The sequence below is a fragment of the Oncorhynchus keta genome, chromosome 12 (genome assembly GCF_023373465.1).
Source record: "Oncorhynchus keta strain PuntledgeMale-10-30-2019 chromosome 12, Oket_V2, whole genome shotgun sequence".
Classification (NCBI taxonomy): domain Eukaryota; kingdom Metazoa; phylum Chordata; class Actinopteri; order Salmoniformes; family Salmonidae; genus Oncorhynchus; species Oncorhynchus keta.
The window spans coordinates 41,989,131-42,012,064 of NC_068432.1; positions in this window are offsets into that span (position 1 = coordinate 41,989,131).

Here is a 22,934-nt window from a genome sequence, read left to right on the forward strand (position 1 = left end):
CTAGTGGTTAGAGTGTTGAACTAATAACCCGGAAGGTTGAGCTGACAAGGTACAAATCTGTCGTTCTGCCCTTGAACAGGCAGTTAAACCACTGTTAATAGGCAGTCATTGAAAATAAGAATTTGTTCTTAACTGACTTAACTGACTGAAAAATTTGCACGCCCAATTTTTCAGTTTTTGATTTGTTAAAAAAGTTTGAAATATCCAATAAATGTCGTTCCACTTCATGATTGTGTCCCACTTGTTGTTGATTCTTCACAAAAAAATATAGTTTTATATCTTTATGTTTGAAGCCTGAAATGTGGCAAAAGGTCGCAAAGTTCAAGGGGGCCGAATACTTTCGCAAGGCTCTGTATATATTTCAGACTGTAAAATAAAACGGGCTATCTTCTGTATACAAGTTAAATTGTTGTGACAATGTACGGGTGGTATACAGAAGATAGCCCGTTTTATTTTACAGTCTGAAATGTTTGAATTTCCCACTTTAATTACTGAACCAGTAAATACATTATTGCTGTAAGACAACATTTTAAATAGCAGCATTGCGACAGCGTAGGCCTATGGCTTCGTGAAACATAAATGTTAGACTTAACATGAGAAAATTACTATAAAAGCAAAGCTATAGGCTACTACAAGCACTAGCACCACATAATCTGATATGCAGCCTCGTAGACATGGCAATTTCAGAACCATGGACAGCAATCGGTTGTCTATACTTGGCTGACGCATTAGATTCTTTAGGGAGGGGAGGGAGGTGGCCCGAACACAGGAGTGTAGAAAGGATAGTAGTATGGTAATTTATGGACACTAAAGGAGTCAGAGGGGAGTGCTGATGATTTGACCAATCAATGTGCCTTAAGGAACATGAGTTGAGACAGACTGGATAAAGTTCGACCTATCATATTCATGCCAGAGGATAGCAGTGTAGAGAGAATACTAATATATTTGATAGGTCAAATTTAAAAATAATAGCAGTGAGCCGCCAGATCGAGGAAATTCAACTAGTCAAGGCACTAAATTAAACAGCAGAAAAGAGAAGAAAGTATCATCAATATAAGTGTGGTTCAACATAGTGAGTCACGAAGTCTTACAGTCCAAAACAAATGCATCTATATTCTTTCTGTATATTTATGTGAGACATTTTTTAAACACACATTTGTGTTTTGTGTGTGTTTTTGTGTGGGTGCGTGTGTGTGTGTGTATGGACGTTGTTAAGTATTCTTGTGGGGACCAACAGGAATAGTCTTGGGACATTTCGTTAGTCCCCGCAATGTCAAATGCTATTTCTAGGGGGTTTAGGGTTGAGGTTAGAATCAGTGTTAGGGTTAAAATTACGTTAAGGGTTAGGGTGAGGAACTAGGGTTAGGAGCTAGGATTAGGTTTTGTCACGTTCTGACCTTAGTTCTTTTGTTATGTCTTTGTTTTAGTATGGTCAGGGCGTAAGCTGGGTGGCTCGTGTATGTTCCTTTTCCTATGTTGTGTTTTGCGTTTGTTCTGGTATGGTTCTCAATCAGAGGCAGGTGTCTTTAGTTGTCTCTGATTGAGAATCATACTTAGGTAGCCTTTTCCCACGTGTTTTGTGGGTAATTATTTTCCGTTTCAGTGTTTGCACCATTCGGGACTGTTTCGGTTTTCATTTTGATTATCTTGTTCTTTTGTATTTTGTATTCAGTCTCATTAAATTATATTATGGATACATGCCACGCTGCATTTTGGTCCTCCGATCAGGTTTAGGGTTAGGGTTAAGGTTAGGTTTTTTGGGTTAAGGTTAGGCTTAGGGTAAGAGTATGGGTTAGGTTAGCTGTACAAGACTCGTGTGTGTGTGCGTGTGTGTGGTAAAAGCAGACGTAAGGCTAATGAGCAGACAAATTGCTTAAGGGTATTGTATGGAGCACAAACCCAAGGCAACCAAAACTACTCTTTTACTACGATTTATGGATTAACACACGCTTAAGATAAACAAGTCGATACGTCACCAGCTACCTCTTTCTGCTGCGAAAATACATCTTGGAATTAATCAGGCATTCCACTCCTAATAAACCCACAAGAATAATCTCTTACTCAAGACAAATGCGACGCTTTTACCTTGTAATTGTACCACACATCAGATGAAACAGAAAGCCAAAACCAGAGAGAAAATGATGGAACACCGCAGACGAGGAAATAGACAAAAGTAGGAGGCAAACAGACATTGACAGGAGGCATGTAAACATAAACAGAACAGAACAGGATGAGCCTCAGGGCTAGCACAGAGAAGAGAGACAGAAACAAGGATCCAGCCATTCTTCCTCTATTCCTAAAGAATGCCAGAAGCGGTTCTGGGATGCATCCCCCAATGGCACCCTATTCCCTATGGGCCCTGGTCAAAAGTAGTGTACTGTATAGGGAAGAGTGTACCATTTAGGATGCATCCAAGATGTCTCCAGATTAATGTTTCCTATGGGGGTCTCAGTTTGAGCTTAGTTATAGCTGCATCTTTTCTCAAAGTTCATTATGAAGATTACCCTGTGTTAGAGTAGTCTCCCTCTTGGAATTTAATTCCTTCCCCGTCACACTTAATCTTGAGCGAATCGATCAGACGTTTTCTAAAGAGCGATGGTATCAGTGCAATCAAGCTTTCGCTAAATCTTTGGTTGCTCACTCAGTCATATGCCATGCTGCAGTGTCATATCCACTCTATAGCTCTTCTCCCTTCACCAACCACGTGATATTGGATTAGGATTTTAGGATTAAAAGTTTCATTGAGGATTCAGGAGTATTCATTAGCCAGGTAATCAACGAGCGTCAATGCTGTCCCATAGTACAGTGCAAATGAAGACACTATGCAGGGGCGGAATGGGACCAGAAATCAGCCCTGACAATCCACTCTTAGCCAGATAATAATAATTTTGTGCAAAAAACCCAAGTTAGACAGGCCCACTAGGCAAAAAAACAACTGAACAAAAATATACATGCAACATGTAAAGTGTTGGTCCCATGTTTCATGAGCTGAAATTAAATAGCCCAGAAATGTTCAATACACATAAAAAGCTTATTTTTCAAAAATGGCTCTGTTAGTGAATATTTCTCCTTTGTCAAGATAAACCATCCACTTGACAGGTGTGGCATATCAAGCAGCTAATTAAACAGTATGATCATTACGCAGGTGCACCTGTTGCTGGGGAAAATAAAAGGCCACTCTAAAATGTGCATTTTTCTCACACAACACAATGCCACAGACGTGTAACCACGCCAGACCAGGACCTCCACATCTGGCTTCTTCACCTGCGGGATCATCTGAGACCAGCTACCCGGTCAGCTGATGAAACTGAGGAGTATATGTTTGTAATAAAGTCCTTTTGTGGGGAAAAGCTCATTCTGATTGGTTGGGCCTGGCTCCCCAGTGGGTTAGCCTGGCTCCCAAGTGATTGGGCCTATTCCCTCCCAGGCCAACCCATGGCTGCACCCCTACCCAGTCATGTGAAATCAAAAGATTAGGGTGTAATGAATTGATTTAAATTGACAGATATCCTTATATGAACCATAACAGTAAAATCGTTGGAATTGTTACATGTTGTGTTCATATTTTTGTTCAGTTACAATATTTACAGTTGTTTTAACCACTAAGCAGATTCAAATGATGTTGCACACTCCCATCAGTGGCAGGCTGAATTTGTATTCATTATTGTGCATTAGCATGTATTTCAATATATTATTATTATTATTGAGTGCAGCGTTGCACGGAGGTGAAAGGGGACTGCAGTGGAACAACAGGAATGAACATGTTCCACACACAGCTTTTGGGCCTTAGTGGGTGACAGCAGGGTAAACCAACGCAGTTCAGTGGAAAACACTTACAGGGACATAACTTTCAGGGCAATATCTAGTTATAACACTTCACAAATAACTAACAACAGGAACATACTTTACTACAGCCTCTGGGCCATTAAGGGGGAACGTGACAGGGGGAACAAACACATTTCAGTGGAAAACGGACAGGAATAGGATGCTGTGACTCGTTTCAGGAAACTAGGCAAATGTCACTCGTCACTACTTCACAGGAGAGCCATTTTAACGTTTAAAAAAAATTGAAATCATTTTTTTTGTCAGAAATGCCTTCTGGAACATGTGAACTGTCATGTGCTTTAATAATAAACTTGTATGACATCTTTAAATATAAATAATATTGTTAAATTATGAGTCTAGTTGGTTTAGCCACAGAAAACGCCAGCAACCTTCCCGCTAGCCATGATTAGCTGATATAATGAGTGGGCTGGACATGCCAAGAGATGAGTTCAGATTGGTCTGCCATGTAGCGGGCTTCTGTCTATATGAGCTGCTCAGAATGTGTAGGTAATCCTTTCTAACGCAGCTTCTTTTTTTAAAGACATTAAGTAGTAGAACTGCATAAGTGTTGCTTTCCACTTTCTGGAGGACCAAGTATGATATCTAAGGCGATGGAGAAAACACCTGTCTAAGGATTACATCTTCAAACTAAGGAAAACCATTATATATATATATATAAGTGTCCATCCATGTATACGATAGTCTAGCTAGCTACATTTTCAGATATTATGCGTTTCTAATTTTGTCAGAAAGTAATTTTTATTTCAAGTTAAAGTAGCTAGCTAACATTACCTGGCTAGCTCGCTAGCAGTACAGTACCAGCCAAAGGTTTGGACACACCTACTCATTCAAGAGTGTTTCTTTATTTCTTACTATTTTCTACATTGTAGAATAATAGTGAAGACATCAAAACTATGAAATAACACATATGGAATCATGTAATAACCAAAAAAGTGTTAAAAAAATCTAAATAGATTTTATATTTGAGATTTTTCAAAGTAGCAACCTTTTGCCTTGATGACATCTTTGCACACGCTTGGCATTCTCTCAACCAGCTTCATGAGGTAGTCACCTGGAATAAATGTTCAATTAACAGGTGTATCTCAGAGCCATTTGCTTTGCAGAATCATGCAGGGTAGTAACGTCATGAGTTGAGAATATGGTTCAGTGTTTAGCTGGCTTGCTAGCTACGTATCTTAACAAAAGACTCCACTATGCAAGTAACCATTTCAATAGATTGTTTATGATGTCACTGCGACAACTGTTGATAGCCAGAGTGAATTTACTAGCTATGTCTATCTACTCCGATTTCAGAGCACTCTCGTCTGTGTGCCAGAGACCAGAATAAATGATGAATTTACGAACGCACAACACCCGTTGAATATGGCCGGTGTCAGTAAACGTTGGCAAAAAAGCGGAATAAAGTTGTTGCCAGGAGCACAGTTGCAGTCACCAACGCTCTGGATAACATAAACACAGCCTAATCAGCTCTGCTAGGGCGAGTACAATGGTCAGCGTGAGCTGTTCTCTCATTTGTGTCTGGAAGTAGCTAGCAAGCTAACCAACGTTAGCTTGGGTGCTTGACTGCTGTTGTTAGGTCAGCTACTGTAGCTAACGTCATGTGTATGATCTTTGTAGTAATATTATTCGTATCTCAGAGCCAATTGCTTTGCTAGTTATAACCTAATGTTAGCTAGCTAACATTGAACCTGGTTGGTAGACTACCTGCAGATTCATGCAGGGCAGTAACATCGTGAGTTGGGATTATGGTTCATTGTGTAGGGTGCTTGACTGCTGTTGTTAGGACAGAATGCTCGGAACAACCCTACTCCTCGGCCAGAGCGTCCAGCGTGCGTTCTGAACGCTCCTTTAGCGAAATGCTCTGAATTTACGAACGGACAATCTGACAACGTTCTGTGTTTATGAATACCCAGAGCATTCGTAAATGACAACACAATTTCAAAACTCGCTACATGGACAAAACGAGTCGGTCGGTCACTTATGGACAACATAGGATTAGAATGCTACTGGTTATAAAAGCTTCATACACATGTTATGACTATGTAATAACTATCACCTGATCAGTTTAGTAAAAACACTGACAGGAACAGGATTTGTTTTGATGGTAGCTAGTTCAGAGACCATTTCAGATAATAGCCTACTAGCACAATGCTAATACTATCCCATGACTACCTTTACTTTTGACAACTATAGGGCTTGTTAAGATAATGATAGCATATGCAATTTATACCACAACTCAGTGGCAGATTGGAGTCCATTGGAGTGAATCATATAGTAAAATAACAATATATGTTTAAACAATTGATTGGCTACAGCAATGACAGACTTTATTTTCCTGAGAACTAGAAGGGGCTAAGAAAAAAAATAACTGTCACGTATCTGGCTGATAACTGCCGTTGTCAGATGAAGATCATTGTTTACAGTCATATCTGCTTTAGATTGCCTCTAATTGCAACATTCTGCATGGATCCCAATCTGCTCCTTCTTGAAAACACTTCAATGAATTGATGAGGTGCACTTCAAGCCATTTCAGGTTCATTTTCAGTCGTAATGCATAGAGGTAATCCATGTCTTTTGCAGCTGTAATGGACATAATTGGACACTAAACTATACTTAACTAAAGTGAGTTGGTGTCACTCTCTCATTGCCGATGTGTGTTCAAATTATCCCCGTCTCCATGTCTTCTGTAGTTTCCAGATAAATATGTCAAGGTAAAAAGTAACTTGCTGAAATACCGGAGAAATACAAATGCATGTGAGATGATGCTTAAAAGACTGTAATCCTAGCAACTAACACATTTTCATTCATAAAGACAGAGTATACAGAAAGAGCTGACAATTTGTCAGTTAATCCTTTCCTGGATTTGTACTGTGGCCATTTTAATGTATTGACAATACTTTATCGTATTGAGTTTGTATACTGTGGTTAGCTACAGCATCCACTATGCTTTTTCCAAAATGTAGAGCAAAGAGAGCTTTATCTTTAAGCACATAAAAGGAAAGCGCTGTACTTTGTACACTGCAGGCTAGACCAGAGAGATATGGTTGGAGAGAGAAGGAGGGAACTTGGCCCATCCAACTTCATACTCGTAAAACTTAAGACCCCTTTTTTAAACCCACTTACTTTCATGCACTAATTCAAAACTTCCATGTTAAACAACTATCATTAGGCCAATGAATTGCACCGGGAGCACTCTATTCCTGTCATACTCAACACTCGTTGCTTGGCAAGTGGTGTTTTCAATAAGGGTGTCTGCCAAATAGAAAAATAATGATGATATTAGCATTCATTGTGTGGTCTGATTGTGAGCAATTAATTAAGATTCAGGGTGGTAGTGTTGTGTTAGGGGTCTCAGCCAGCAGGGCTTGGTGGAATCAAAGGCCTGATCATGACACTGGTGTTTACACAGCAACACTGGGAGATTACCCAGGAGGCAACAGAACGAGGCCACTGCAATCTGGCATGGCACTGAGCTGACAGAGCTAGCTGACACTGACAGAGCTCAGTAACAAGCTCTTTGCTGTGAACTGGAGACCTGCTGGGACCACAGACTCATAAAAGACTGAATTCGTAATGAGAAGCGAGGATTAGTGTGATAAGTGCTTTTAAACCTTTCACTGGGATGTGAATCCTTATATGTGTTCATTTTATCAAGAAAAGGCTGAAAATTCTGATAGAAATGCCCAAATTATAAATATTGGTTTGTTATATTGATATTATTATTTTTTTGGTATGTTCCAGCATTTCTAAATGGTGTTGAACTGACTGAATAAAGTAAATCACCTGTATCCCTTTGCTTTTCATAAATCATATACACTAGTTATGTCCATGGTATTGCATCGGGACAAGTAAACCAAAGATCTTGTATTTTCCTAGGATTCAAAGCCCATTTTGAGACTTGGCAGTGAGCGCTGCAGTGACTCGTCAGTGTAGCCTAGTGAAGGGCTGTTCGCAAATGAACGGCTCTTTTTGAACGGCTCTTTTTGAACGGCTCTTTTTGAACGGCTCTTTTTAAACGGCTCTTTTTGAACGGCTCTTTTAGAACGGCTCTTTTAGGTGAACGGAACCTAATCGCAACAGGTGCAGGTCCATGAAAGGACACAAAATATTCAGTCACTTCCGTATGAATGTCTTGGAATAAAAATGTGGTTATTTTTGTTATCTACTCCAAGAGATAAAGGCTATCAAGGTGATTACAGACAAAACTAATCAGAGACATTGATATGCTTCAAATTATGCTGAAATGAATATGTATTAGATGTGTAATGACTACAGGTGCAGTCTTTTAATGAAGCGTGAATTTCATGCCCCTAAAAATGTCTAAGTAGGTGTTAAATACATGACACGTACATGATGATATAGAGATGGATTTACTGTCAACCTGTTCTGCTTGTTGTTGTAGATCATGGGATGTAGGAATCAGGCTCTGCCTCCTGATCTGTCTCTCTTTAGTCTCTTCCCTCTGACGTCACACCAAGCCAGAGGAGGCAGAAATGTTCCTACTTTTGTTTGTATCTCTACAAACTGCCAGATCACATAGGATGATTAGACTATAGCCGGTAAAATCACTGGGTCCATTTTCAGGCCAACATATTATCTTTGTATTAACTTATCAGACTATTGTGCACACTGTCAGAAAAATCCTGTCATTTCCACGGTAACTTACGGGCAGCCAGTTACCTGTAAGTTACTATAAAAAAGATACAGTACAGCTGTTACCATACTGGCTGCCAATAACTTACAGTAGAAACAACAGGATTAAAAAACTTTTTTTTTTTTACAGTGCACCACAACAATTTTACCATTCGAAATGCAGTGTCACAGAAGGGGTCATTCAGACCAACTCTAACATGCCATTGTCTGGAACATTGGTAAATTGTTGCTAACAGTGTTGAATAGAGTCTGTCTGGCTATGCCTGGCCAAGGGAGGCATTTATTCATCAGTAAGAGAATATGCTAGGTAGGGGAACTAGACTTCCTTGATTGATAAGTCCTGGAACTTCACATATTTTACAGAAACACTGAGTCAGAGAGAATGCCCAGCGGTGCCACAGTAAAACATTGAGTCAGCGAGAATTCCCAGAAGTGCCACAGTGACCTTGGCTGAACTGTGTTGAGTTAACTACTGTACAAGTCAAACTCCAAACAAGTAAGCCAGGCCTAAATCTAGGGCAGGCCAGGATGGAATGTGAAAATAATAATTGAATCTAAATATAAACTACCTAACCTAATCCATAACAATGCCAATATTGAAAGCATAAGCATTTGCCAAGATATAAATAAGTTATATTATTATCTGAATAACCTTTAGTCCCTGAGAAAAATGGTTCATTGGAAAGACAGGTACAGTTCATGCTCTCTTAATACGGCATTGTCTTTCAAAGGCAAATAGACAAAACATATGCTTAATCAAATTCTCATGGTTTCTCCATGGCTATTGTATAATGTGTTTTCATGGAAATAACTTATAGTAAGAATCAGGCCATCACAACATTTAGTTTTAGTTCTAACTATGGGTAAATGAGAAAATGGTTTCTAAATAAGAATCAGAAAAGATAGGGAAGCACTTGCACTTTTGGGTCACTTGCAATTAACTTGAGGTTGTTCTTTTCCTTGTCTTAGAACAGCTGTAGATTTGGAGTTTATGAAAAGGTAGGAGGATCAACAGTAATGTATAAGTGTATATGAGGTTTTCTGAATCTGGTACTTTTGATCCTAACTCTGTGTTTAAAGTGCTGTAGGGAAGTCTTACCCAGAGGACCCATGACGTTTTCAAACTCAGAATGAGGCCCTTGAGAGTAGAGTTAAAAGAACCTCTCCAAAGCTGAGACATATCAGAGAGAGATAGTGGGTGTTGATTTACCAAGCTCCTTGTATGTGTGTAGGTGGGTTTGTGGTGAACTGTGACTGAATGGATGCCCCACAGCAAACATTTCATTGAAGGTGAATCCCAAGAGATTACTCATGTCTTTTTGAAAGTTTGTAGCCCAAGAGAACAAAGTCTGATTGGTGTGACTGGTTTACTTTTTCTCTCTCTCTGTCTCTCTCTCGCTCTCTCTCAAACACGCATGCACCCACAAAGGAACACACAGACACACGCCGTACTGAAATGGCATCTGCATTTCAAAATGAGACATGAAACGACCATGAAATATCTCTTCATCTCCACCATGCTGTGTGACTGTCTTACGCCTCCTGATAACAGCCAGTCATTAACAGATGAGAATGGCTTAGTCTGCACAATGCGTGTAAAAAACTAATTTATGACTGTAGTCTGCCGATCAGGAGAACACTTGGTACAGTCCCTAGTTGGAGAACTAGGGACTGTACCAATTCAAGGACACAATGTTTGGGCATGACAATTCCCCTAAAAATATTAAATGCTCAGGTTACAGACATTTTGAAATGGTATAGGCTCTCATTGATTCCTTCTCCCAATAGAATGTTTGTGTGAATTCCCTTTGGATTGTTACCCACTTGTTGCTACCAAGGTCATTATCACCACTCGGTCAGTTAGAGCTCTTAGCTCCCCTGCTTCATCATTCTCTGTAGTTGTGCATTGTTAACATATTTTAATGAATATAGTCATACACTTTATCTTCCTGTCACGCTCAACGAATTGACATTCCATGGAAGATACAATCATTGAAAGAGAATGAATCATTCTATTTCTATGGATACAACAACAATCAACTTAATTCAAAGGTTGATGAGAGTTGATGGTAGCCTGGCTGACACGGCATAGTAGAACACTAGTAAGCCAATGATTCAGCCCCCATAATATTGTCAGAGGCAGAGAATCCCAGAGGAAGATGGGAGCCAGCCAGGCAGAGACAGTAAGGGCGATTCGTCACTCCAGTGCCTTGCCATTCAGCTTTGCACCACTGGGCCAGACTACATTCAATCATAGGACCTACTGAAGAGATGAGTCTTCGGTAAAGACTTAAAGGTCGAGACCGAGTCTGCGTCTCTCACATGAATAGGCAGACCATTCCTTAAAATGTATCTCTATAGGAGAAAGCCCTGCCTCCAGCTGCTTGCTTAGAAATTCTGTGGGAAAATAAGGAGGCCTGAGTCTTATGACCATAGCATAGTGTATGTATATATGGCAGAACAAAAATGGAGAGATAGTTAGGAGCAAGTCCATGTAATGCTTTGTAGGTTAGCAGTAAAACCTTGAAATCAGCTCTAACCTTAACAGGAAGCCAGGTTAAACTAGCACTGGAGTAATGTGATCACATTTTGGGTTCTAGTCAAAATTCTAGAAGCAATATCTAGCACAAACTGAAGTTTATTTGGTGCCTTATCCTGGTAGCCAGAGAGTAGAGCATTGCAGTAGTCTAATCTAGAAGTGACAAAAGCATGGATTATATTTTCTGCATAACAAAAAAATATAGGCCTATAGTAAAAAAGAATAATAATCCGGGTCAAGGTTTGGCTTTTTCAGGAGAGGCTTTATTACGGTCACCTTATTGAGTTTAGTACACATCTGGAGGACAGGGAGATGTTTATTATATTCAACATAGGCGGGCCAAGTACAGGAAGTAGCTCTTTCAGTAGTTCAGTTGGAATAGGGTCCAGTAGGCAGCTGAAAGTTTTAGAGGCCATGACTATTTTTGTGAATGTGTCAATAGATACAGGATTAAAAAACTAAAGTGTCTCACATATTCAAAGAGGAGTCGGTAATTTGCTTTCTAATGATCACGATCATTACGGCAAAGTTCATGAATTCATCACTGCTGAAGTGAAGGCCATACTTCTTAGTTCACTTTGTAACAGTATAAAAAATCTATTTTGTATTGTTTTTAATTCTCCTCAAATCAGGTTGGGAAAGTAGGCTGATCAAGCAGCAGTGAGGGCTCTTCAATATTGCATGGTACTGTCTTTGTAAGCTAGCTGGAAGACTTCCAGTTTGTTGAAGCGCCATTTCCATTTGCTTCAGGGCTCAAGTATTTTCTGTATACCAGGGAGCTAATTTCTTGTGACAAATGTTGTGTTTTTAGAATTGCTAGTCCTGCAACTGCATCTAGGTGCATCTGCATCTATTACACAAGATTAATTTTAGAACCTTGGTTAGGTGGTTAACTGATTTTTGTACTCCGGTGTCCTTGGGTAGGTGGAGGGAGTCTGGAAGGGCATCTCGGAATCTTATCAGATTATTTGTTGTGATTGTAAACGTAATCAGGTGGTGGTCCGATAGTCGAGGATTATGAGGAAAAACACTTAGATCCTGAATATGTATTCCATGGGACAAAACTAGATCCAGCCTATAATTGTACATAGGTTCAGAGACATGTTGGACAAAACCTACTGAGTTGATGATGGCTCCGAAAGTCTTTTGGAGTTATGCTGTGGTCTTTTCCAAGTGAATATCGAAGTCACCAAAAATGTGAATATTATATGTCATAACTACGAGGTCCAATAGGAATTCAGGGAACTCAGTGAGGAACACTGTATATGGCCCAGGAGTCCTGTAAAGTAGCTAGAAAAAGTGATTAAGTAGGCTGCATCGAGTTCATGACTAGAAGCTCAAAAGATGAGAACGCAGCCGTTTTTTTCCTTGCTGTCGTAACTGTTAGCAACACTTCTGTCTTTGTGGGATGCGTAGGGGATATGGTCACTAGTGTAATGAGGAGGAGAGGCCTCATTTAACACAGAAAATTAATCAGGCTTGGGACATGTTTCAGTAAGGCCAAACACATCAAGTTTATGATCAGTGATTAGTTCATTGACTATGTATGCCTTGGAAGTGATGTCCTATTTTGAGATGTGAGATATTATCATAATCTCTTTCAATAATGACAGGAATGGAGGTCTTTATTCCAGTGAGATGGCAAAGGCGTACACCACTAGGTTAAGCAGACTCCACTAAGCTGGCAGGCTGTCTAAGAGCCTGCTGCCTGGTCTGCAACATATCTCATTGTGGAGCTAGAGGAGTTAGACACCTGAGAGCACCCCTCCAGCTTGGATGGAGTCCATCATTCCTGAGCAGGCCAGGCTTGGTCCTGTTTGTGGGGGAATCCCAGAAAGAGGGCCAGTTCTCTACAAATTCTGTTGGGAAGGGCAGAAAACAGTTTTCAATTAGCGATTGAGTTGTGCGAGTCTGCTGTAGAGCTCATCACTCCCCCTAACAGGGAGGGGGCCAGAGACAATCACTCAATGCCAACACATATTCCTAGTTACTGAGTTTCCATGGCCAAAGAGCCGCACGCACACAAGCTTAAGATAACCATGTGCATTGCCAAGTGGCATTGGTGTAAGATTGTTGCCATTGGACTCCGGAGTGATGAATCACGCTTCACCATCTGGCAGTCCGACGGACGAATCTGGGTTTGGCAGATGCCAGGAGAACTCTACCTGCCCCAATACATCATGCCAACTGTAAAGTTTGGTGGATGAGGAATAATTACCTCGGGCTGTTTTTCATGATTCAGGTTGAGCCCCTTAGTTCAAGTGAAGGGAAATATTAGCTCTACAGGATATAAGGATATTCTAGATGATTCTGTGCTTCCAACTTTGTGGCAAAAGTTTGGGGAATGCCCTTTCCTGTTTCAGCATGACAATGCCCAAGTGCATAAAGCGAGGTCCATACAGAAATGGTTTGTTGAGATCGGTGTGGAAGAACTTGACTGGCCTGCGCAGAACCCTGACCTCAACTCCATCGAACACTTTTAGGATGAATTGGAATGCAGACTGCAGTTCTAATCGCCCAACACCAGTGCACAACCTCACTAATGCTCTTGTGGCTGAATGGAAGGAAGTCCCCACAGCAATGTGCAAACATCTAGTGGAAAGACTTCCCAGAAGAGTGGAGGCTGTTTTAGCAGCAACGGTGGGACCAACTCCATAATTTTGAGATGAGATGTTCGACGAGCAATCTACATCTTCAAATTTCAGTCATTCCATGTTTGCGTCATGCATTATCTCATCCTGTAAAGTAAATTACATTGTGTACATGCTCTCTCTTTTCTTTATCTTTACATTAGTAATTGTTGCATTAGATAGACAGGTTTACGTGATGAAAGCTGATTCATATATTTTGTTTTTGTTGGTCATACTTGCTGTAGTTAATATTTAGGGTATTTCATGTTCATGTATAAGATAAGGGGGCATGCAGGAAACTTGCCAGAAGTGAGCATGGTTAATACAATAGCTAGCTAGCCATGGGCGATCGACACATTCACAGCTAGCTAACGTTAGTTGCTACTTGCTAGCCAAAAGATTGTAACTTTTAACAGGTTGCAGTTGTCTAGTATGTCACTCGTTTTAGTGTAGAAGGGTTGTTATAACGTTAAATATAAATGTCTGTGATAATCTATTCCCCCTAGTCATGATGTTAGTGGCAAAAGATGTCAGAACTCGACAGGTTTTACTAGCTAGCTAGCTAGCTAGCGTATCTGTTTGCTTATCTAGGAAAGGCTTTCTGGAAGAGGAAGGGCTGGGACAGTCCTATGTAAAACAATCGATCATGATTCATTAAATTTGAAATGGGGATATCCAACCAGCGTAGAGTGCAGCCTGGAAGTCTGAGGGTACACCTCCTTCATTATCGATGCTTCATGCTGACACATGAAAGCAGCCCTTCCAGACTCTCAAGTCAGGAAGAGTTTGAGAGCTGGTGTCAGTAAGGAAACGCAGAGGGAATATTTCACCAACCATTCGAAATTGTCTGACAGCATTCCAGTGAAAAGTTATTTGCTTGATTTTTAAACACAACATTTTCAATGTCTCCTGTTGTTCAGCTATCTCTATTTTTTTTCACTTTTTCCTTCTGTCTCTCTCTCATTCTCTCTTTCTCAGTCTCTCTTTCTCAGTCTCTCTTTCTCAGTCTCTCTTTCTCTCCCTCTCTGCTAAGCACTGACCTTGGGCCAGTAAACAGTGTTAGTGATGTATTACAAGAGCAGAGGGTGAATAATTATCCTGAAGCGCGGTGGCCCATCAACACAATGACTCTGAGCTGTAAATTTGGATTGGATTTATAAAATATGGATGCCATCTATCTCAATAAAGGTGTGATTTGAATATGGATATTATTATTAATGTGATTATATGGTTTAACATGGTGATCATGTACATACATACATTAGGGTCCGAAATTATTGACACCTTTGATAAAGATAAGCAGTAATGACTGTATAAAATAAAGAATTCAAATACTGAGCTACACTGAGTGTACAAAACATTAGGAACACCTGCTATTTTCATGACATAGACTGACCAGGTGACTCAAGGTGAACACTATGATCCCTTATTGATGTCATTTGTTAAATCCACTCCAATCAGTGAAACTGAAGGATAATTAATGTGTAGATGAAGGATAATTAAATAATTATTTTTAAGCCTTGAAACAATTGAGACATGGATTGTGTATGTGTGCCATTCAGAGAGTGAATGCGCAAGACAAAATATATAAGTGCCTTTGAACGAGGTATGGTGTAGGTGCCTGGCACACCATTTTGTGTGTGTCAAGAACTGCAACACTGTTGGGTTTTTCACGCTCAACAGTGTGTATCGAGAATGGTCCACCACCCAAAGGACATCCAGAGGACATCCAGCCAAATTGACACAACTGTGGGAAGCATTGGAGACAACATGGGCCAGCATCCCTGTGGAACGCTTACGACACCTTGTGGAGTCCATGCCCTGACAAATTTAGGCTGTTCTGGAGCTGTGGAGTGGTTTGGGGGGTGGGGAGTGGAGGGGGGGTTGGAACTGTGGGGGGATCTTGGATAGTTGGTGGCCTGGCAGTTGGGAGCTTGGGCCGGTGGCAAAGAGGTCGTTGGTTCGGGTCCCCAATATAACTTGGGAGATCTGCTCGATGGGCGGGGCGTTTGACCCTGGTTGCTCCGGTTGGTCACTCTGGATGGGACTGTCTGCTAGATGACAATGTAATGTAAATGTTGAGCGGCTTCACTATATGTTTTAAAATGTAATAATTAAAAAATAAAAAATAAAAATTCTACTTCTGTGTGAGTTTCAAATACTTCTATGTTTTCAAAGATTGTTATACATGCAACCAACTAAATCGCTTCAATCAACCATGTCGGTAGAGCCTAGGCCACAATTGATGATTTTCGATAGAGACCTCAATTTAAGACAGTGGTTGGTAGTGGCTGAAAACCTACACACAAAATCTACAGGCACATTTAGAGAGTGTCTTCAATCAGCAAACTGAGATTCCTTGCTGAAACCTTTGTATTCTGAACACCTTGACAAGCTCAAAAGCAAGCTGCTGTAAAGGACAGATGTAATGCCAATCTATCGAAATGCAAATGCAACTGCCATATTCAAATACGTTTTACAGTCTCGGCTTTAACTGACTAATCCCAGGTTAGACATTAATCACAAGCCATCTTGCTTTTCATAATGGTTTATACAGACAGGGGGAAATTGAACATTGTCTGCCATAATGGCTACAATGATTTGCCATTTACTTTTCTTGCCTAGCAAGTCCCATTTCAATCATATGAAATCATCAAATATAGTGAAAGTTGAAAAAAAAAATTGAAGAGTCTAGATGGATAGAAGATACTGAAAGTGACAATTAAGTGAAGTTACGCCAGGCAAAATGCCAACAACGAGGGTTGGGTTTGCCCCCACTGTACTGCTGCCAGGTAGCAGATAACAACACATCTAAATCTCCATTCTAAATGTCTGGTTGCAGATGTGGCAATCTGTGTCGTGACATGAGATAAATGAGAGGTTTAACAGTGAGAGCCAGGTAAGATCCACTACAATAGGACAGCTTAGCGCCAATCTACTGTTCCCTTTTGATAAATGGTGAGCTATCTATACGATAGCTCTGTGTAATTGATAACGTGTGTAATTGAAAACATGGCTCTTGGATGAGTTTCATCTCCAACACAGGAAGGAAGCACATTTGCCTGTGATAGCTATCATAATGTGCTACCTGTCCCAGACCTGCTGTTTTCAACTCTCTAGAGACAGCAGGAGATTAGAGATACTCTCAATGATCGGCTATGAAAAGCCAACTGACATTTACTCCTGAGGTGCTGACTTGCTGCACCCTCGACAACTACTGTGATTATTATTATTTGACCATGCTGGTCATTTATGAACATTTAAACATTTGGCCACGTTCTGTTATAATCTCCACCCGGCACAGCCAGAAGAGGACTGGCCACCCCTCATAGCCTGGTTCCTCTCTGCGTTTCTTCCTAGGTTTTGGCCTTTCTAGGGAGTTTTTCCTAGCCACCGTGCTTCTACACCTGCATTGCTTGCTGTTTGGGGTTTTAGGCTGGGTTTCTGTACAGCACTTTGAGATATCAGCTGATCTAACAAGGGCTATATAAATACATTTGATGATTCAATTTGATGATGATGATCGTTATTAATCTCAGGCAGCGAAAAGCTAGAAGCCATCTCGTCTCAACCGTGTCACCCAGGCAGGTGAAAATATATCCTTTAAGATTCCAGGCACATTATTTTATTTAACCTTAATTTAACTAGGCAAGTCAGTTAAAGAACAAATTCTTATTTACAATGACGGCCTACAAGGCCTATTGACAAACCTTTGAGGAGCAGAGGGTTCCCTGAGACATAAAGTTCACCTTATATAATGCCTGGCCTGGTTGCTATCAGTCCTCTTATCATCTTTCTACGAGAAAAAATTTGATAGCTTTTAAAGCAACATCACTCTCTCTTCTCAATTTGCGAAAACCTTTGTGGGTAAAAGGTAACTGGAAACATGTTTTATAACGCTCAAGTTTAAAACACCTTAGCATTCATTAAAGGCACTACAAAGGCGTTTCATATACAGTCAGCGTACGTCATCCTTCAAGGAATTGTGGGTTTGAAGCTGCCTACAGATGACGCATCAACCGACCCTCTGACATGGAAGGAAGTATGGACTCAAGGCGTTGTGGACATCAATAAAACATGAGGTGGAGGAACCTAACGTCTTTAAAAACCCTGTTATTTATAAATGGAGTCCGCTTCAGCATACTCTGAGATGTAATCTGGGGCATACAAAAGCCCATGATCTATGCCTTTAGACTTATCCGATCTAAGAGGGCTTAAGTCGGCGAAGGAGGAGAATGGGGGAGACGTTCGTAGTGTAGTTAATTAATTGCCCAGTTGTGTGGGAGCTACAACCATTTCCTATACCCTCAGCCAAACCAGTGCCACTTCACTGAGCTATTCAAGGGTGAGGTGATATTGAACATTTTTTGGAAGAAATCCATTTATTATACGATTGCCAGGCCCAAGGTGGCTTAAAGGCCAGAAGATGTATATGTATTAGAAATACTAAACCCCTTTGTAAAGTCAGAGGGGGGTCTGGTCTGGCAACTCTTGAAAGGAGATGAAAGTAAGTAGGGAGCAGGACACTGTTTAAAGTCTCACTCTCATCTTCTGAGAAACCTGTTTCAAAAGTGTACAGATTAAGTGTGCATTCCTGTGTTATCGCACATTCATAAAAGATAAGGCTAGAAACATTCACAACAATTGACCTTAAGCCAAGGCCTACACAAGAGGCCAAGACTATTCCATCCCATAAGTATTCCTATCTGACATTGTGAGTCCCTACTTCTAGATTATTCCATCCCATAAGTATTCCTAGCTGACATTGTGAGTCCCTACTTCTAGATTATTCCATCCCATAAGTATTCCTAGCTGACATTGTGAGTCCCTACTTCTAGACTATTCCATCCCATAAGTATTCCTAGCTGACATTGTGAGTCCCTACTTCTAGAATATTCCATCCCATAAGTATTCCTAGCTGACACTGTGCTTCCTTGCTTCTTTAAAACATTTATTCTGTTTCCCTTCATGTGTTTCAAGACTATTCCCATGGCAATCAAGAACGAGAGACACATTCACTGAAAGCATGCTTTTGTCAACTGATGTCTGTTGGGACTATACTGGGTGAGAAAACCAGAGCTTTCTCCTCTTTCAGCATAATGTACCCTGTACACTTCACACCAGTCAGATATTTATGAACAATATCTTTGGCTGGGCTTTAACAGCTTATCTGAATGCTATTTTGAACAGTTTAACGTATTTGAAGGCTGTCTACGTAGGCTTACACTTGATCATACCAACAGTAATGGTAAGAGCAACAAATTCATCACACCCATATTACAGCTCTATTAATATGGAATTCAATAATATCTTAGATCCTGCAGCATAAGATGAGTCATTCCCTCCCATAGTGAAGCCTCTCTCAGCAGAGGCAGAGCCACAGGGAAGTTAACCAGTAGGAAGTAGTACAAGTCATTAAGTGAACTTTCTTTGAGGTACTGTTCAGTTTGAACATCTTGGCTCCTAACACCTGACCCCTGCCCACTGATCCCTGACAAACCTGTTCTGTCACTGCATCCCAACTAACCCTGCACCAACGGACACGCCGACTGACACGCCGACTGACACGCCGACTGACACGCCGACTGACACGCCGACTGACACGCCGACTGACACGCCGACTGACACGCCGACTGACACGCCGACTGACACTCCGACTGACACGCCGACTGACACGCCGACTGACACGCCTACTGACACGCCTACTGACACGCCGACTGACACGCCGACTGACACGCCTACTGACACGCCTACTGACACGCCGACTGACACTCCGACTGACACGCCGACTGACACGCCGACTGACACTCCGACTGACACGCCTACTGACACGCCGACTGACACTCCGACTGACACGCCGACTGACACGCCGACTGACACGCCGACTGACACGCCGACTGACACGCCGACTGACACGCCGACTGACACGCCGACTGACACTCCGACTGACACTCCGACTGACACTCAGGAAGGGGCCAAAAGCTCAAGAGAGAAGATGTCACGGCAGGACAGACAACGTTGTGTTATTCAGCCTCTTTTTAATCAATAAACGTCACATTGATATTCCAGGCACATTGCGCAGCGTGATAATGATGGATACAAACTGACAACGGAGGTCTGTGGTGTCATTTGTAATTGGTCGGTGCGTGGAGATGTTTTCCGTTTACCGTTGGGTCCCACGAGATGGCTAATCAGATAGTGGAGACCAGCAGTAATTATGTCTGCCCATCTACGGTATGTAGAGAAACATGGCACTGAAGAATCAGCTCGCTCACTCTCTCTCATCTCATCTTACCAGAGAGGAGTGGAGATGCTGCTGTAATCAACTAACCTCATTCATATGTGACTCCCTTTATTCTGGGGCGCTTCGCCTTGACACCTGCCTTGACTGTGCTGCATATTAAATTCAATTACCATTCAACAGTGGGCTACTGCAAAATCAAAGGTTGAGGAATATATGAATATATCAGTAAGTAAACACAAGCCTTAATGCTATTAGGGTATTAGGGTAATATCAATACCTGTAAGCTCAGCAATTATTGTTATACACGATAACAATGTCATGTTATTTTAAATAGGGAGAAGGGATATTACCCTTTGGTCACAGAGGAAAACCAAGGACCATGTCTTTTGAAAGTAAAGTTATGTTATTAAAAACAGGGTAATCATAGCACACATTTTAAAGCAGCATTATGTAATATTTTTGCGTTGCCATTTCAGAAAAAGTCCTTCTTAATATATCTGCAGTAATAGTGTAATAATAATGTTTCACAATATTGCATTCTGATGGTACAGCCTTCCAATTTGTCAACCAAAGACTGTCTGAATGGACAACTAAAATAGTGATATATCGCTGCTACTATTAAAGGGAAGGTGTACAGCACAGATACAGTTGTGAAGCTGCCTGCATGACAACCCTACACTGAGTATGCCAAACATTATGAACATTTTGAGTTGCCTTCCACAAAGATGGAAGCACAGAATTGTCTAGAATGTCATTGTAGTTTCCCTTCGCTGGAACGAAGGGGCCTAGCCAGAACCATGAAAAAAAGCCCCAGACCATTATTCCTCCTCCACCAAACTTTACAGTCGGCAATATGCATTGGGGCAGGTAGTGTTCTCCTGGCATCCGCCAAACCCAGATTCTTTTGTAGTACTGCCAGATGGTGAAGCGTGATTCATCATTCCAGGGAACGCGTTTCCACTGCTCCAGAGTCAAATGGCCGCGAGCTTTACACAACTCCAGCCAACCCTTGGCATTACGCATGGTGATCTTAGGCTTGTGTGTGGCTGCTCGGCCATGGAAACCCATTTCATGACAATGCTGATGAACAGTTCTTGTGCTGACGTTGCTTCCAGGGGCAGTTTGGAACTCGGTAGTGAGTGTTACACCCGAGGACAGATGTTTTTTTACGCGTTACATGCTTCAGCACTCGGCAGTCCTGTTCTGTGAGCTTTGGTGGCCTACCACTTCGCGGCTGAGCCATTGTTGCTCCTAGACGTTTCCACTTCACAATAACAGCACCTACAGTTGACCGGGGCAGCTCTAGCAGGGCAGAAACTTTGCATGGCTGTGTGCTCAATTTTATACACCTGTCAGCAATGGTTGTGGCTGAAACAGCGAATCCACTAATTTGAAGGGGTGTCCACATACTTTCGTATATATAGTAGCTCTCACCTGGATTCATCTGGTCATTCTATGTCATGGAAAGAGCAGGTGTCCTTAATGTTTTGTATACTCGTTGTATAGTGCTGCTTTTCACATACAGTAATCTGATGGATAATTCTAAAAAGGTACCGTAGGCACATCACAGTATTGCTTGGTGCAGTATGCACAGCAGCAGATGCCCAATTTTTGAAAAATATTCAACAAGAACAACCCATTAATGTTAGATTCATAGTGCACAGGCTGCCTTTCACATTTTCTGCTTGTTGTAGCAGAAAATACATTGGTATTAAAGCACCATTGGCACATTTACTCTCCATATGAAGGCACTTCAATGCCGCTCAGAGACCCATTTCATCAATTTCGTTCACAGTTTTACTGTGTAGGTTTCATTTTCCTGACACTTTGAGTAGCCATTGCAGTAAATGTGATGCCTGGACTGAAATCAGTAAAGGTAGCAGATGTATTTGGTTCGCTTTGCTAAATATTCTGATTTGAATTATTCTGCTGTTTAGGGGGGGCAGTGTTGATGTGGGGTTAGGATTACTCCTACTGGGTAAATTGTGCATCACAGACTCTCATCTGCATAATCTGACCGGTTTACTGGGAGAAGCTACTCTTCATGCGGATCACAGATGACCAAAAGTAATTCATGCAAAAAATAGAGGGGGGGGCAAGGCAGAGAGAGAATTAGGGCTCCTTCTCACTGGGGTGGGTTTCTCTCACTCTAAATCAGTGATAAGTGGAGGAACATCAGAATGCATAGGAGGATGTTTCAGTCAGGGGGCCTCATATATTGAAATGATATATTCAACGAGTTTAAGAGTGTACAGTATGGGCCATCAGATTGCATTTAAAATGCAGGAGCAAAATATGCATTCCATAAAGCAGGTCTCCATCCAAACATTTTATGTGAGTAAAGTAAGTCGGAGAGGCCTGATGGAAACAGGATATTCTTCAGTAAACTGTCCACAAAACAAAATACATTAGACAGGGTGGGGTCTTTTAGTGTCAGTAAATGAATAATGCGAAAAATGGCAGTGGAAACGCTTTTTTGACATGTCTGGTCCTCCCACTAGTCCGGGAAAGCATGCAGTTTATTAGGTTACAGATGAAACAAGTTAGGAACTTCACAAGGTGGTGAAAGTGCAAGGTGATGAGTTTGACGCTCCTTTCCAATAAAAAAAATGGAGGCACTTATTCTGGTGACATGACCGATGATGCTTGGCTGTCGTTTGACACATTTATTTTGTTGCTTTTCGTCTATAATGACCTCGTCATGTATGCTATACATGCACTCTTGCCAACAGCATGGAAGAGGCCCTCGGCAGCGGTAGAGCCATGGCGTCCGGGATGTTTACAGACTGCTTCTTGACCCCCCCCTCCCAGATCTTCTTCTGTAGCCAGGAAACAGTCCCGTCCAACAGCACTAGAGGCCTGCCTTTAAATGCCTCAGAGGCATGAGGGGAGAGGTGGTTCTGTAGATTGGCGGGATGGTGGAGGCCCCGAGCCGTCCATGCATGCAGAGAGGGAAGGCAGGTGAGCTCAGGCGTTCAGAAGATCGGCCTGGAGGCCAGCCACGGCATTCCGGTTCTTTGAG